Below are 18,881 nucleotides of genomic sequence, written 5' to 3'. Positions count from 1 at the left end.
GACTCTAGCTTCAGAATTGACTGACTGGCCTGACACCTTAGTGCTGTGTCCTTTACAAATGTGGGCTTTGAAGAAACCATGCCTTCAGATTATCGCAGTGTGAAGGAAGGTTAATGGCGATAGTTCACCTTGCTGGTCAACTTGATGGGATGGAGAAACATCATGGAAACAAAACTCTGGGTATGTCTGGGAAAGAGTTTCTACTTTGGGTGTAATTGAGATTGAAAGACCACCCTAACTACGGGTGGTACTAAGCCAGGGGCTGGGATTCCACACTAAATAAAAACGAGGAAGCCCGCCGAGCATAGTTTTCATCTGTCTCTGCTGTGCACACGGTGGGACAGGCCACCATGACTTTCCTGCCACGGTGCACTGTATCACCTCAAGCAGTGTGCTGAGACACACCTTTCCTTCCCTAAGTTGCTTTGTCGGGTACTTTGTGACAGCAAGTTAATTAATACAGTAAGGAAGTTAATGCGCTCTCATCCCAGCCAGGTCCTGTGTGGGCCCACATCATGTTGCTCACTGGTTTTCATCAAGGGTGAGAACACATGATTTTCCCTCATTCTAGTGATGAGCTTGGGGAAGCTCAGGGCTTTGTGGGATGTCAGCAGGTGCAACGTGCCAGCTCACCTGTGCACAGACTGAGTTGTTCTTCCCACTGTTAACATAAACAGTGTCTCTCCAGTAAAGAAGCTTCCTGAGATGGCTCCCTTGTTTAGGTGACTGGGCATATGCACGTTTATTCCATGTTTTGTTACTTTGGCATATCTTAGTGATGCAAAGCAAAAAAGGGGGGCATTGAGCCAGGCACAGTGGCACACACCTTTAATCCCAGCACTGAGGAGGCTGAGGTAGAAGCATCATTATGAGTTCAAGGCCAGCTTGAGACATCATTGTAAATTCCAGGTCAGCCTGGGCGAAAGCAAGACACTACCTTGGGGGGTGGGGGGGGGAGGAGGCCATTGAGGGCCTGGAAGCAGACTGACATCTAAAGAATTCCAGACTGATACAAATCTGGACTGTTCCACAGAGTTACAGAATTAGGGAACATTTCTCATCACACTACATCTCCCATTGATCCATTGTAGTTTGTGCTGTCCAAGCTAACAGGAAATTTTTTCATTATATCTGGCTACAGTCCCTCTGACTGCTATGCAAACCCATTTCCTCTTGCTTTTTCTTCTCTGTAAATAAAGGAGTAGAAACCATTCACAATATTAAAAAAAAAAAATCATCAAGCCAGGTGTGGTGGCGCACGCCTTTAATCCCAGTACTCGGGAGGCAGAGGTAGGAGGATTGCTGTGAGTTTGAGGCCACCCTGAGACTATATAGTGAATTCCAGGTCAGTCTGAGCTAGAGTGAGACCCTACCTTGAAAAACAAAACAAAACGAAACAAAACAAAACAAATCATCAATATGGACCCTAAAACTAAAATTTACCATGTTCACATGAAGGAAGTATAATAGAGGATGATGGTGTTTGACCGTGAAGAAAAGGCAAAGAAATTCCTCCAAAGTAAAAATCAGGCTGAGAGGGACCAATTAATGGAGAATTTGTTATTGACAGTAAGCTTTCTTTGTTTCTCCAAACTGAGAGGGAACAAGAGAGAAGGAAGGATACTAAGGTGGCAGCAGGAAGGATTTAACTTAGAGCACTGAAGTTCTCCTACATTTGGTTCTAGACTCAAGTTAGAACATACATGTTTCATTGTGATGCAACACATAAATCAATATATCTAATCAAAATGTTCAGGTCTCTAGGTTGTTGGTGATACAGCTGTGGCTATGTATATATGTATGTGCATATGTATATACACACATGTGTAGCTCAGAAAATAGATTAAAGAGAACTGGAGAGACGGCTCAGTGGCTAGAGGGCCTTGCTTACAAAGTCTGACAGGCTGGGTTGAACTCCCCAGTACCCTTCACAGGGTACTATGAAGACTAAGGACTCATGTTCGACTCTTCAGATCCCATGTAAGCCAGATGCACAAGGTGATAGAAGCACACAAGGTTGCACATGCACACAAGGTGGCACACATGTCTGCAGTTCGATCGCTGTGGCTGGAGGCCCTGGCATGCCAATTCCCTCTCGATCTCTCACAATAAAAAAAAGACTAGCCTGTTGGGCTTGCCTCAAAAAAAAAAAAATGTTTTAAAGAGATTAATGAGGCAATAAGGAAACTCTCCATGCACTGTATATTTTAAATTTTACTACTTTATTTAGAAATATATACTAGCTGGACATGGTGGTACACATCTTTAGTCCCAGCCCTAGGGAGACTGAGGTGGTGGGATCTCTATGAGTCTGAGGTCAGCCTGGGGCTATAGACTGAGTGCCAGGACAGTGTTGCAGGTCATTGTGGGCTAGAGTGAGACTCTATCTTGAAAAACCAAAATATACATATTTGTTTGTATTTATATTTAATCTATATGTATTTATATTCATATTATATTTATCTGATTTATGTTTATATTATTTATATTTACTTATATATGCTGGTCATGACCTACAACAATTGACTTGATGTCTCCTGAACATATTGTGGTATGCAACTTTCAGAGTCTTAATTATAAGAGGAGTGGACAGGAATAGTGAAGGTCTGAATCCAGCCTTGAAGCAGAGGTCTCTGGACTCTAGTTGACCCTGTTATGGTCATCATGGAGTCTCTGATTCTGATTTTCTGATGTGAAAGCCAAGGGATCTGTATTTTAATAAATAAAGTTTGCATTTTAAATTAATTCCAGCACTCAAGAGGCAGAGGTAGGAAGATCACTGTCTGTGAGTTCAAGGCCAGCCTGAGATTAGATAGTGGATTCCAGGTCAGCATGGACTAGAATGAGACCCTACCTCAAAAAAAAAAAAAAAAAGAAAAAAAAAGAAAGAAAGAAAAAAAAAGAAAACAGAAACAAAAATCATGAAGGAGCTGTATTTTTAAAAAGCTCCCCCATGGCTACAGAAATGACTCAATGGTTAAGATGCTTGTTTGTGAAGCCTAAGAACTCATATTTGAACCTTCAGGTCCCACGTAAGCCAGACATGGAGACACAAGCATGCAATGTCATACACGTGCACAAGGGGGCACATATGTTTGGAGTTCCAGTGGCTGAAGGCCCTGGCAATCCAGTTTTCTCTCTCTCTCTCCCTCTTTCTATCTCAAATAAAAATAAACAAATAAAAAAGCTACCCCAAAGATTCTGAAGTTGGACTAGAGTTGGAAAGGTCTATACACTTCCTTATGTGTTACTTGCTCAGTTAACACAGGTTGATTTGAATGGTTTAGACCTGAAAAAGCACACGTGAGGCATATGTGGTTTTGGAAACCCAGTGGCATACACACATTGCTAATCTGTCCCTCACCCTCTCCCAGGGTTAAATTGGTCTGGTGTCTTTTTCAGTGGTTCATTAGCCATTGCCTAATTTGACTGTATCCAAGATAAAAATCTTTTATGCTGTGCCAGGTCTAAGAGAAGACTTCAATCGGAGTGTCTGTCACTATCCATTTATCTGTCCCCCGGCTGAGGCTATAGCCTTGGATAAAGGATGACTGGGTTCTAGGATTGCATTGTGAGAGATAGGAAGAAAAAGGGAGGTGAGGTTAGGGCTGTCTTGAGCAATCAGTTGGCCTCCTGCCAAGAAGACAGGGGAAGTCTGGCAAATTCCTTTCCCATTGGGTTATGTCTACCTGAAGGAATTATATATCCTAATTCCTCTTTTAGGCAAGGTGGAACCTTTTAAAAGTTAACCATAGGGCTGGGGAGATGGCTCAGTGGATAAAGTGCCTGTCTCTCAAGCTGGAGTACCTGAGTTCGATCCCTAGTCCCCATGTAAGGAGCAGAAAGCCATGGCAGGCCTCTTTTCAACAGCATGCTGACATGGTGTGATGGAGAGCAGCAGACAGGAGGATCTCCCAGAAGTTCAAGGTGAGCATAGCAAAAGGGCAGCACAGCCAGAATTCACAGCTACAAACCCTGCCTCAAATGACAGGTGAGGATGGACCTCTAAATTGTCCTCTGACTTCTACACGGGGGCTGAGGCACAGATACACACCTGTGTGTACACACACACACACACACACACACACACACACACACATACACACACCAATGATAATAATAAATAAAAAGCTTAACAATTGCAACCGTGAGTTAAACAGAAGCCAGAACACACTGGCAGGACCATTTCTGTGCCAGGCACCCTGGACCTTGTTACACAGCTTCAGAGACTCTCTGGGATGGAGCTGTGAAATGGTGTGAGGGAAGTTTACTCTGAAAGAGGTCAAGTTTAAGGTTGTGTCTTCATTAGTCACATTTTACCATGGTTTCCTAGAGACATGCAGCCTTTTGCTGAATCTTGAAAATTCCATAGAAACTAGATAAATTGACCTTTTTGTGATATTAAAAGGCAGTCATTTTCAAGAATGGAAGCAGGGCTGTATTTCTCAGTTTTGTTCCTGGTGAGTAATTATTCTCTGTTATGCCATTTAGAGGCTTATGAAAAAGGAAATAACCTTTCCATAAATTACATTAGTGGAGGCTGGAAAGATGGCTCAGCAGATGCAGAGCCTGCTAGCCTGGGTTCAGTTCCCAACCCTTCCACATAAGACAGCAGCAAAAAGTGGCATAAGTGGGCTGGAGAGATGACTCAGTAATTAAGGCGCTTATCTACAAAGCCTAAGGACCCATGTTCTAATCTCCAGATCCCACATTAGCCAGATGCACAAGTGAGGTAAGAACAAGATCGCACATGCCCACTAGGTGGCGCAAGCTTCTGGAGTTTGATTGCAGTGGCTGAGGACCTGGAGAGCCAGTTCTCTCTCTAAAAAATTAAATTAAAAAGTGGCACAAGTGTCTGGCATTCTTTCGCAATGGCAGAGGCCCTGGCATGCACATATGCTCACACACATACATGTGCAAATAAATAAACAAAAATTTAAAAAATAAGACTATTTAAATGAGTGCCTGTCTGGTTTCTTTTGGGAAAATGGTGTTTCCATAGATACTTAGATGCCATATTGAACTTTCTTCCCCACATAGAAGACTTTCCAACAGAGGACACTTGCGATAATACCCGGGCGAGAACCTGTAGAACATTCAGAGAATTTTGTATCTTGGATGGGGTGATGGCCATGGGAACATAAGTGATAGCAAGGACAATGATGACAATGCTGGAGGGAAGGGCCGTGATCATCACTGCCATTCCACTTTGCAAGAGGCTCCGACTGATCTAATCTTGTTCTTGTTTACTATAACATGGGGCTAATCAATGAAACTGAATATCTAATTAACTGGGCACAAATGGTTCTAGTGTTTAAGTCACTGTATAGCTGACATTGCATAATTTTCTATCCCACAGTAGACCTATGAAGTGATCTGTATCTTCATCAGCTTTATCTAACAGTATCTTCATTTTATAGAGACTTGGTAGTTGCCAGGGCTTTGTTAGCTAGACTAAGAAGCAAAGATAAGAAATGGCCAATGCCCTTTTGTTTTTCGTTTGTTTTTCTCTCAAGTTTGAGCTCTTATTGTACCTTTACCTTAATATAGTCAAATAAGCCTTCAATGTTGGATGATGTTCTTTCTAAAATTTTACTATTACAAAGTAGGCTGAAATGGATAACAAGTGTAATTTTTTTCCTTTATACCCAAGGGGAAAAATATTTTAGAAATCAATACAATGTTTTGGACTGGTGAGATGGCTCAGATGACAATGGGAGACAACCAGAGGAACCCCGAAGCTCATGGACCAGTCAGTCTGTTGTTCACAATGGCAAGCAACAAGAAACCCTGTCTCACACAGAGTGAAAGATGACGCCCCATGCTCCAAGGCTGTCCTCTGACCTCCACACACATGCTAAGGCATGTGTGCATCCATGCACACACACACAACACACACATGATTTAAAATGTATATATTAATAATGTGTAAAAATCATTGAATAGAAAGCTATCCATTGTAAGCAGTTTATTTCAGTCAAATTGTTGTTTTGGCCAGTTATTCTCCACTGAATCATGTATATACCTCTAGTAGTTCTTGATTATTTAGTGGTCATTAATATATCTTGCCTACTGCTCAATTAAGATTGGAGTAGTCAATGCTATTTATTTCTTCCTATGAAGCATAAGAGTAAGAATTCTCTCTGGCTTACTTTATTACCATTAGTGTCTAGTTTGGAGTAACAAAACACAATGAATATGTATTGCCTAATTTTATGTTTATAAGAGTTGAAACTCAAAGGTTTGGGGCTGGACAGATGGCTTGGTGGTTAAGGAGCTTGCCTACAAAGCCTAAGGATTCTCCAGGTCACACATAAAGCCAGATGCACAAGGTGCTGCATGCATCTGGAGTTCATTTTCAGTGGCTAGAGGCCCTGGCATGACCATTCTCTCTCTTTCTCTCTGTCTCTAATAAATAAACAAATAAAAATAATTCTTAAAAAAAAACTTGATGGGACTTTAGGATTAAACTAATTGGGACACCCATATGTGCCACTTGTGTTTAAAGGAATTGGGATGACACAATGTGCTGTGCATGCAGGAGTCCATCATGGACTCATCTCAGTTATTTAATATGATACAGTTATGCCAAATTAAGAGGGGTTAGCAAAGGGGATGACATTTATATTTTCTGCATTTGAAGAAGTCCCCTTAAGGACACCAGAGTCACACCAACAATAATGTCACTGAGCAGAACAGTTTTGTAATTTTAAAATTATTTATTTATTTAAGATAGAGAGTCAGATAGGCAGAGAGAATGGGCACATCAAGAACTCTAGCCATTGTAAACTAACTCCAGATACATACGCCACCTTGCGCAGCTGGCTTGTGTGAATACTGGAGAACTGAACCTGGATCCTTGGGCTTCTCAGGCAAGTGCCTTAACCACTAAGCAATCTCTCCAGACCCATTTTTGGAATTTTTTAAAATCATCTTCTTTTGAAGGACAACCCCATCTGCATCCTCCAAGTGTGGCAAGTTTCTAAGAATTTGGAAGTACTAAGCAAAGTGGACACCAAGCTAAGTAATGCAATGTTAGGTTAAAACTTCTGTAGTCTTCTTTCTGTGTTTCTCAAACACTGTCAGAGGAGTGAGTGAACTGAGCACACAAGCCACTACTTCTGCAAAGGTACTGAATTTCTGAGACCTTCAGAATTTCTAATGAAGAGTCTGATTGACTAAGTGCTCTAATAACACCCTCTCAAAATCCAAGGTTCCTATCTGTGTTAATATCTTGTTGCTGGGACAAAATATCTGACCAGAAACAACTTATGGAAGGAAGATGGTTTAATCCGACTTATGGTTTCAAGGGGACGTTTCATCATAGTTGGGAAAGCATGGCAGGCCAGAGCAGGAAGCCTGGGATGTCACAACTCAACAGAGTCAAGGAGCTGAGACAAAACGGCATGCGAGGTCAGGCTACAATACTTCAAGGCTCACCCCAGATGACACACTTCTCCCAGCAAGGCTCTATCTCCTAAAGGTTCTATAACCTTCCACAACAATGCCACCAGCTGGGGATCTGGTATTCAAACACATGAGTCCATGTGGGACATTTTACATCCAAACCTCCAAAGACAGATCCCCTAGAAACCAAAGATCATCTGAAAACAGACGACAATGTCAAAATGGATGGGATGTAGGGAAACTCTGAAGAGGTCACCTGAGATTGGAAACATGTCCTGCAGTCTCCTGAGAAGAGATCAAAGAGAATCAGATTGGCATCTCTAGCCACAGCAAGTTACAGGGAATTACTTGTAGTAAAATTCTAAAGCATCCTCTACAGCTCTGATGCCTATTCTCATAGTGCCTGATCTACAAATGGAAGACATTTGCATTAGATCTTCAACCAAGGGCCTATAAGCATTGTTACAAGTATCAACATGACTCACTTTCCTTCCTAAATTAGACTTGCAGAGTTCTGATACACCAATTTTTGCTTTAATTAACAGAGGTTTAAAGTAGAAGTCTAAATTTATTCGCTGGTATCCAGCCTTACGGCTACCTTTCCAAATTAGTATTTTTCCAAATGTAACAACCCACATTAAACCATTTTTCTGCTTAGGTCTTTATACGCATATAATGGGTCTTCTTTTGTTCCCAGATAATGTATTTTAAGCTCTAATTTCAATGCTAATCAGATCCATGTTTTGTTTTAGTAAATGACTAAATCACCTTAAAATAGATAATAACACCAAATCCAATGGGGGTGAGGGGGGACAAAACAAAAATAGTGAGCAAAAAAAATATTAGTTTCACTTAGGGATCAAAAGTTTTGTGCCATTAGTCAAAGTCCATGAGTTCTGCACAGGACTAATTTCCACCTGCTTAAAACTTGGGCAGATTTAGTAATATGATCATATTCAAACTTTTTCTAATGGGGACCAACACAGTATTATCTGTTAATATCAATTTAAGCTTTGTTATGGAGGAATAACTTCTAAGAATACACAAATTTAGTAAATGAGACGATATTTTTGTCTCTAAACATAAAAGATTAAACATTTACAATGGAAAACGATCCCATGTTAAGCTATTGATAACTTTTGGCTCTATATCGTTTTCAGATAAGGCTTAGCATGTCTTTATTTTTCACATGTAAAACTCTAGTCAAAGCAGTAAAATGAGCTAAGTACATTGTGCAATGTGCTATTCACGAAGCTGGCTTCTTGATAGATTCCACTTGACTTTTCAGTGCATTATCCTGGATCCTCCCTTGAGTATGTGTAAGCTCTTGTTTGCGTAATTGAAATTCCCCACATTTCAATAGGTGAAGTTAATTTTGAGATTTTGACAGTGATTTCACCATAGCTTGATTGGGAAAGTGGTTTCAACATTCCTTGGAGATTTCTCCAATTCAAAGGTATTTTTTGGGACTGCCACAGTGGATCCAGGATTCAACCTGCACATGGACCTTGGTGGCTCTTGCTGCTTGCTGCTCAGGAACCACACCACCATGCCTTGTCACTAGTCACCAGTGGAATAGGGACAATGACTCAGATGTGGAGGAGTTGTGAGAAGCACAGATTATCCTGACCTATCTTAAATCATGCCTTTTAGCAAGTGAGGAAAGGTAGTCTCCAAGATGTTTCTGATACATCTACAACACCATCCCTCAGAACTTTAAATATATATATAATTTATTTATTTGAGACACAGGAAGAGAGTGAATGTGAGAGAGAGAAGGAGGGAGGGAGTATGGGCACTCCAGGGCCTCTAGCCCCTGCAAAGGAATTCCAGACCCATGTGCCACTTCATGCATCAGGTCTTATATACTGGGGAATTGAACCTAGGTCTTTGGCTTTGCAGCCAAGCACCTTAACTGTAACAGATATTCTCCTAGCTGGAAACCACTGGCCCACTCACAGATCTCAAAGAACTGTTTCTCAACTCTGCTCATTGATATTTATTTGGACTGTAGATACTGATCGGCTTGAGGCCTATTGAGATGAATAGCCCTCTTTACTTGCAAACCTGAAAGGATTGAACAAGGACATTCAGAGCCACTAAAGCCTTACAGATCTTCCCTTTGAGGTTCTGGGTTTAGGAGTGATTGTGTTCATTCACCCGGGTGAACATTTCTTCAATTTTCCCTTTGGAAAGTGACTGAAAGGCTGAAGAGAGGGCTCAGTGGTTAAGGCACTTGTCTGCAAAGCCTAATAACCCAGGTTTGATTCCGCAGTATCTTCATAAAACCAGATGCATAAAGTGGTGCATGTATCTGGGGTTCATTTTCAGTGGCTACAGCCCCTGGCGCGTCAACCCTTCATGTCTGTCTCTCTTCTCTCGGTCCCTTTCTGCTTGCAAATAAATTTTAAAAAATGACTGAGGCAAGCCCAACACACTGATATATATTTATTTTTATGAGAGAGAGAGAATTAGCATGCAAGAGCTTCCAGCCACCATAATCGAACTCCAGATGCATGTGTGACCTTGTGTGCTTGTGTCTCCTTGTGCATCTGGCTTACATGACGCCTGGAGAGTCAAACATGAGTCCTTAGGCTTCGCAGAAAAGCATCTTAAACACTAAGCCAAGTCTCCAGCCCAAATGAAAAACAATATATTTTTATATATACATTTATATATATTTAATTATATTATATTTAATATATATTATATATTTATATAATTATATATATATATATTTTTAAGTTACTTAAGGTAATTTTTTTAATATATTTTTAAATTATTTATTTATTTATTTGAGAGTGACAGACCCAGAGAGAAAGACAGATAGAGGGAGAGAGAGAGAATGGGCATGCCAGGGCTTCCAGCCTCTGCAAACGAACTCCAGACGCATGCGCCCCCTTGTGCATCTGGCTAACGTGGGACCTGGGGAACCGAGCCTCGAACCAGGGTCCTTAGGCTTCACAGGCAAGCGCTTAACCGCTAAGCCAACTCTCCAGCCCTTAAGGTAATTTTTAAGTTGCTAATTTGTTGTAGTAATTGCTACTTATGTAAGAGAATGAGGCCAATGGTGCTTCCCCCCCACCAAAATAAATCTGCTAAAATCTGGTTTTAAGCACTGGATTTTGCTCAAATTGCCTCCTGAAACGGGCTTGTTCTTTTTACTCCTGGCCTTCTGAATCTCTGTTACACAACCTAGTCTCTGCCAGATTGTTTTAAATCTGAAATCTGACTCAGTGTTAATTTACTGGAGGCAACTGCCACGGACACATTTCCAAGAAAGGAAGAGACGTCGTCCTCAGGGCTAGCTACGAGAACAAGCAGGCAGATAGGAGATTTTGATCAGCCACTTAGAAGGAAGCCATGTGGCAAGATAACAAACCTCTCTGTCTGCTTCAAGTGGATTGTAGTCACTAACAGCAGCTAATGTTTACTGACAGATGCCAGCATTGAGCGGAGCACTTTTCAAATTGGATCATCTAACTTAATCATTACCATTCAAGGGTCCACAGTCTTGCCAACGTCTTAGACAATTACCTTTTCTTTTTACAAGACATTTGGAGGTGGAATAGCCTATGAGTGACTTCCTTCTCTTCCACACACAGGGAGGAAGCTACTTTACTTTGGCTAGGGGTTTCCTCCATTTCCATTGCCAGTAGATGAAACTGCTTTGTCTTAAGAACCCTGGGTTACTCAAGAGGTCAAGCAGAAAGGGACTCAGCAGAAGTCTTTCCTTTCTTGTCTTCTCTCACTTACAGATCACTCAAGAAGTGCTATTGTGGGTTTGTCTTGGAAGTAGTAATGCATCTCAAATACCTCTGGAACCCATTTTCCCATTCAATCATCTTGCCTCTCAGAATAAAACACAGGGATCATGGGGGGGGGGAAATCTCACTCTAGCTTTCTTTTCAAAATTCCCCATTTGTCTTGCTTCATCCTTGGGCTCTCTGCTCATCTCAGAAGAGGAAGTGTGTATTCCTCCCCATCACAGGGAAGAGAAGCCCACTGCTCTGAGATCAACACATTGAAGGTGCTCAGACATTACTCCACTCCCTCTCTTCCTCTATCTGTCCCTCCTCCCTCCCTCCCTGCCTTCCTCCCTCTTTCCCTGCCTCCTTCTCCTTCCTCCTTCCCCATCTGTGTTAGTCAGATTGCATTACTATAACAAAAACAGATGAAATAAATCAACTTTTAAGGAGGAAAGTCTTATTTTGGCTCATGGTTTTAGATGTTTTAGTTTATGGCTATTTGATATATGGGGCAGAGTATATCACAGCAGAAGCAAGTGGCAGAAGAGGTCTAATTTACCTCTTGTCAAGCAGGAAGAGAGGAAGAGAGACAGAGACAGAGAAGCACCTGGGATACCAATCCCTTGTGTGGAATGTGGAACCTCCCCCACCAACCTAACTTCCATCAGGTCCCACTTCTTAGCCTACACAATCTCACAGCTAACATCATTGAATTCCCTCCCTGACATTCTCTCTTTTATTGGTTATCAGGACAACTTTGTTTTCTGATTCTTTTCAGGTGGGGTATCACTCTAGCCCAGGCTGACCTGGAATTTACTACATAGTCTCAAGGTGGCCTCAAACCTATGGTGGTCCTTCTATCTCTGCCTCGTGAGGTATTCAAGGCATGCACCACCACATCTGGCCCTTTCTCAGTTTTATTTTTAGGTAGGCGTCAATGGGAGTGATCTTTCTTCCTCTACTACCCTTGTCCTGTTGGTGTTTTCCAAGGCACTCCCATTTTCCTCTTTTCTATTGACACAAGCACGCCAGAGGGTGGCAACTCCTCTCACAGTTGCATCCTCGATTCATATTGTGCCAATTCTCAAGCCTCTTCACAGATCCTTCATTTAGGTCTTTTATGCCAATCACTTGTCTCTATGTTCATGTTACATAGGTCAATCTCTAGCTCTCCAGGCACACAGCATTTAATGTGTCCCATGCTAACATGACTACAGCCTTTCCAAAACCTATTTTTCTTTTCTTCATATTATATCTTAATGTCAAAAATTATAGAACATAAAAAGAAAGTGGAATAAATTTGCTCAATTACATTAGTCTATTTTTAAAAACACCTCCAAAAGAGTGAATTCAATTATCAGATAGAAGTACCAAATATTTACGTGCTTAGTGTTCTGCTCTTCTTTTTCATAATCACTGGGCTATTAGTATTTACTTCAAATCCATTTTCAATATAGCATATCTAACATGTACACAGTAGAGCAGCATCCCAAGTCAACCAAACTCACACAATTGTGAAATGTTATAGATTTACTCTCTAAACTTATTTAAACTGTATTGCGATGTATTGTAGGGCAAGAAGCTGTCCTCATTGATGTCTGTATTGGACTCACTGTTTATTAAAGATTAAGCAATTGGAATGTGCTAATTTGAAGTCTGTTATCTTATTAAAACTCAGCCGTAACCACAGCAACAACTCAGAACTTAAGACAACAACTTTTTTTTTCATGGATCAGTGCCTTTTCCTGGACATTATTTATAGAAAAGTTGGCAGATGTTCACAATAAAAAGCAGACTAGATTTCAGTAAATTTTAATTTTACATTCTCTAATCACAAACACCCTCTTATTAGATCTCTTCTATCATCAAACAGCCTTTGTACACTGATGCCTTATAGAGTTCACATCCTAGTCCTTGAATGACACCATATGGTTCTTCATAGAATTTACATCCAAGTCCTGGAAGGACACCACAGTGGTTCTTCATCGAATTCACATCCCAGTCCTGGAAGGACACCACAGTGGTTCTTCATAGAATTCAGATCCCAGTCCTGGAAGGACACCACAGTGGTTCTTCATAGAATTCACATCCCAGTCTTGGAAGGACACCACAGTGGTTCTTCATAGAATTCACATCCCAGTCCTGGAAGGACACCACAGTGGTTCTTCATAGAATTCAGATCCCAGTCCTGGAAGGACACCACAGTGGTTCTTCATAGAATTCAGATCCCAGTCCTGGAAGGACACCACAGTGGTTCTTCATAGAATTCAGATCCCAGTCCTGGAAGGACACCACAGTGGTTCTTCATAGAATTCTCATCCCAGTCCTGGAAGGACACCATGATGGTTCTTCATAGAATTTACATCCCAGTCCTGGAAGGACACCATGATGGTTCTTCGCAGAATTCACATACCAGTTCTGGAAGGACACCATGATGGTTTTTCACAGAATTCACATCCTAGTCCTGGAAGGACACCACAATGGCTCTTCCTAGAATTCACATCCTAGTCCTGGAAGGACACCACAATGGCTCTTCCTAGAATTCACATCCTAGTCCTAGAATGATATCACAATGGTTCTTCACAGAATTCACATCCCAGTTCTGGAAGGACACAATGGTTCTTCATAGAATTCATATCCTAGTTCTGGAAGGACACCTTGATGGTTCTTCATAGAATTCACATCCTAGTCCTAGAAGGACACCACAATGGCTCTTCCTCCTTGTTTCCAATACCACAGCTTACTTCAGCATCTGGGATATATGTTTCTCTCCTGGACTATCATTCTTATTCTTTTCTTTCTCCAACAGACTTTCTCTCTTCTAGTTTACTCTTCATATCAGAATTAACTGTAAAAAAAAACTTACCATATTACTTTCTGTCTCAATCTTCCCAGTGGCTCTTCATTCACTGAGTACAGGAGTAAATAAAATTCCTTAGCCTGATACCCAAGTTCTTTTAAAAGCCCAACCTCTCTTTAGGGTCAACTTCAGCTCCCTGAGTTTGAAGTAAATCACATTTTCTGGCTCCTTCCCTATGTAGTATACTCCTGAGCTGCCACAGAGGCCAGGGAGTCTTTTCCTTCCCATCCCCTGGGAACTCTTTTCCCAAGTCTCTCAGACTTGGTCACTTGTATGGCATTTTGCAGATACCTTATTCAAGTTCATTACACATAATGTTGCAAATTTTAATTTACACTCCTGCCTGCCTGAGATGGCTGAGAGCTTCTGAGGACAGCAGCAACAGGGTCTTATTCATCTTCATGTCCTAATGGTCTTTCATAGTGATTGGCAGACAGCAAGAAGATGCTGGAAACATGTCAATGGGAAAAATACGTCAAGAATGAGCCAGCTGAGAGTAAATTGTACAAACACAATGGAAAGCAATCTGCCAAATCTCATAGTGAAGATAATTCTGGTTGTAAATGAGTATTTTCAGCATAATTCTGAAAGAAAGGATATTGGCAGGAGACAGTGTGATTCTTACATTGCATTGAAAACATGCAAAGGAGTGCCATTCAAGGCCTTAAGTTAGGATACACACGTAGAAAGAAAGGCAGGGGAAATTGAATGGGGCTCTAAGAAATCAGGCCCATTGAGGTAAAGAAAAGGAATTAAGTCAGGATAGATGGCCTCTGACTAATATTGACAATATTTTATTTATTAAGCTACATGGAGAGTATGAAAATTGTTGTGAGAGAGTGAAAGGGTAGGAAAAAAAACGAGGAAAGCAAGAAAAAAAATCGTTTCTAGGTTGACTATGTGATGAATTTCCATGTCTAGTGGTGAGGTCTCTAAAACATCATCATCCCTAGGAAGTGACTAACATGGCCTTGACAATGGATTCAGATGCATGTGCATAATTTCCCTGACATCCTGGCTGTTCTCTTTATGTATTATTGTCATTATACCTACTTTAAAAATAAGCATAGGGACATTCCTTACTTGATTGTTCTTCCTTTGCTTTTTGCCTGCTCACATGGCAGCCTGCCATAGTGACTTGCATGGGGAAAGAGTTCAGCAACATCTGCGTTCTTATGTGTGGCTGTTTTATTTGATTTCCAGTGACCAGTCCATCTTAACCAGCAGATCAGCTTGTCCTAAACTATTTGTGCAACCCAGAGGATGTTTAATAAGGTACCCATTTTTCTGTTGTGCCTTGCTTAATTTAAGATAAGGGGAAAGATTTTGAGGAAAATGAACTGAACCCCATTTTCCAATTGACAAATTAAAATGTGGAGATCAAAGTAAAAAGGGCTGCTGGTCAACCTTATGTCCTAATTGGGGAGTTGGGGGCCAAATCTCAGAGAGTACTTTCTTTTCAGGGACCAAGACAGCTGGTAATGAAGCCCCAGACCATCTGTGACTTTCAGTGAAGAGAACATGAAAAAATTAGGACTAAGGAGGTTGCTCAGTCGTTAAAGGTGCTTGCTTTTAAGTTGCCAGCTTGGTTTCAATTCCCCAGCCATCCACATACAGACATTTGATTGTAATGGCAAAAGACCCTGATGCCTCTCCCCCCACACACAGTTGCAATTTTTTTTTAAAGAACATGCAAAAAGCAACTAGGCTTAAAGTTACTCTCTGTAACTGGACTGGAGCTGAAGAGGGAATTAAGAAAAGATTTTGCAATAATTTGAACCAAGTAAAGCTAAACTGTGGTGTTTAAGATCATGTCCTCATAGTCTGTTAATTTTTGGTATAATCTCTTTCATTATCCTTTATATGAAGGTTTTAATAAATAGCAAATCAAAGCAGATGATTGAAGCAGGTAATTGTTGAAAGGGTTTCTCCAGAAGCAAAGAAATGGAGAAAGTCACAGGGGCCTACCAGGAAAGAAAATTTACCACAGAGGGCTCACTGAGCAGAATGAAAAGAAAGATGTGGATGAGATCATCTGGATCGGCTCCAGCTCTACCAGCGAAGACCTTACCCAGGTGATTTAGTTCCCAGTGTCAGCTTCCCTCTCTGGAATTTGGCAGTGACCGCCATGTTATCTTCTTGACAGGTTGTGAGAATCAACTCAAGCTGTGCATTTAGATCCCATAGAAAGGCATGGAGGCTTCCGTCATTAGGAGGATTCTCCCCTCCTTTTCCACTCGTCTCTGTCAGAACTACGTGTTGTCACTGACAGCTTCTCGGTGGGCTGTGATTCTTCTCTGTATGGCAAATGGCTCAGCAATGACACTCAGGTTACTGGTCATTGTGTTCCTTCCTCAGAAGACTTGCCTTCTCAAGAGCAAAGATGAGTTTTCTGACTTGTCACCTCATTCTCGGTGCCTTCACAGCACAGGTGCTTAACAAATAGCATTGGAGGTATTGACTGTGTCTTGACATTACAGAGTCACTAGAAAGTGCCAGGGCTAGCAAAGACCTTGCTCCTTATATTTGGGAAAACTGATACTTAGTGAAATAAAGGCCTTCCCACAATGCCATATTCGGTGCTCTTTCCACTAAAGCCACCGTATGAATAATGATAAAGGAAAAGAAAATGGCCATGAAAACGGGAGGCACTGGAGATAGAAGCTTGCACTTCTCAGGTGCTGGCTGCTGGTTCTTCACAAGATATCTGGGAGGAAAGCTGGCTTTTCTCCTAAGCTGGTGCTTATCAGAACTCTCACAAAAGACATGTCACTATACGTCTCCCTTGTTTCACAGGGGAGTACCACGCCAACATCATACATCTTCATACCTCTCTTAGGCATCTTGGAGGGGGCTAAGAATGGTCAAGAGTAGAACAAACACTGCAGACAAACTCACATCTTACCCATGAGCATATGCCCCACCCCAGACAGGAAACATTGCCCTGTAATTGTCTCATTTATCACATGGCAATTGTACTTAATTGAAATGTAATAATGTATATTTGGTGCTTTTGTGTTTTAACTCATTTTATGTATCATATAGAAAATGACTGGGAAGCAAATAATGTTGCTTACTTAGTCATGTCTTGTTGGGAGTTGGCTGTATCACCTCCAGCTGCTATCTTTGACACCTCCCTTGTTCCATCTGAGAGATGTGACAATCGGCCCTGGGAAAGGATGCCCTTGAGTAACCTACACTGGTGCGCATGCAGGTGTTTCCCCTCACAAATTAGGAGCAGCTGTCTGGTCAGGCAGAATCTATGGCAGCTTGATATAGCCGGCTGCACTGCACAGGAATCAATTGTCCACAAATTGTCCTAATAGACATCAACACTGAAATTCTGACTGAGCCATGAAATGCATACCTTTGTCTTTCAACATTAAGGACAGCAAATCCCACACAGAGTAGGTGACTGGTTCCAAATTTAGAATGGTCTGTCATGGATGTATTTTATTAGATGTATAACCATGAGATTCTATTCTGAGTTCTTATTTGTGAAATGGCAGCAGTAGATTAATTTCACAAATAGTTTACATGTCTGCTATGTGCCAACCAAGAGGCTCAGGAGAATGGAATGGGTTTTCAGGTCAAGATCCCAGGACATCAGAACAATCATCGCTTTAGGAGCTCCAGAAGCAGGACTACTTTCAAACAGAAATAAATATACTAAACAATAACTGCTTATGGAAATATGAAGAACATATCACCATCATGGATATTACCTCCTTAATTTGGGGTGATAATGAAAAGCAAGAACTTTCCCAATAAAGAGTAAACAATTACTCATCAAATTTTAACCGCAGTGTGATGAACTGCTTACAAACTACTTCTATTACTTCTAGAACATGAACAGTATTAAGAATTAATATAGCATTTCTATATTTTCATTATATTTGAGGATTTATAATTTTTTTTTCCAAGGTAGGGTTTCACTCTAGTCCAGGCTGACCTGAAATTAACTATGCAGCCTCAGGGTAGCCTCGAACTCTCGGCAATCCTCCTACCTCTGCCTCCCAAGTGCTGGGATTAAAGGCGTGTGCCACCGCACCCAGTTTATATTTGAGGATTTTTTTATGAGTCCATTTTGAAGGTTTTTATGAAATACCATCTAATGAACAGTTTCCTTTCATTCAAATTCACTTTGTAAATAGTCTAAATAATCTGCCAATTTTGAAGTAAAAATTCTGGAGGGTCACTTCAGAATCAGTTTGTTAATGATCTATTTGTCACTTTGTATTTTTGCACCTCAAATAACTGTCGTAATCCAGACAGTTATTTTGTGGTACATGTTGATAAATAACTGTTGTGATCCAGACAGTTCTTCCGTGGCCCACGTTTGTAAAAGGGAAGATAAAAAAGCCTCCAGGGGACAGTGGGAGGCATGTGCCTGTGAGGGGACGGCGGTGTCTAAAGCAGCCCCTCTGTAGTCTACACACAGCTATCCCAACGGCAACCAAACGGTACAGTTATGAGAGGAAACGGGTGGTGAAGGCCAGGCGCGTTTCAGTTGAAGGGATTCTGTTATCTGTTATTTGAGGGAAAATTTGTGCTGATTTCTAAAACAATACTTAATTTACAGATGTTTCCAGACCCCTTCCCCGATCCAAGGAAACAAAATACCATTCAGTAACAAGTGCAGATTAGAGATGGGGCTTGTTCCAATATAAACATTTCTCAGCTAGACCTTCTCTGTGGAAGTGCCTAGTCAATTTTTCCATATACAGTGGGAAAGACAACGCTTTTAGCTTAAAAGGCACTCTCTCTTGCCCCAGTGTGCCACGGCTGGCTGTGTGGAGCTTCTGCCATGGGTAGCTTAGGGATGCCACCACATGGTAAGCTGAATGTTGACTGACTCACTGGAA

At 41.2% G+C, this 18,881-nt stretch overlaps 1 protein-coding gene across 2 annotated transcripts in view; it reads right to left on the bottom strand.

Annotated features, from left to right (window-relative positions):
* The window catches only part of Lama4 (laminin subunit alpha 4), a 153,352-nt gene that overhangs the window by 110,167 nt on the left and 24,304 nt on the right, over window positions 1–18,881 (bottom strand). The window lies entirely within an intron of this gene.

This window comes from Jaculus jaculus, chromosome 7, assembly GCF_020740685.1.
Source record: "Jaculus jaculus isolate mJacJac1 chromosome 7, mJacJac1.mat.Y.cur, whole genome shotgun sequence".
Taxonomy (NCBI): domain Eukaryota; kingdom Metazoa; phylum Chordata; class Mammalia; order Rodentia; family Dipodidae; genus Jaculus; species Jaculus jaculus.
This window is presented reverse-complemented; position numbering and strand designations above follow the sequence as displayed.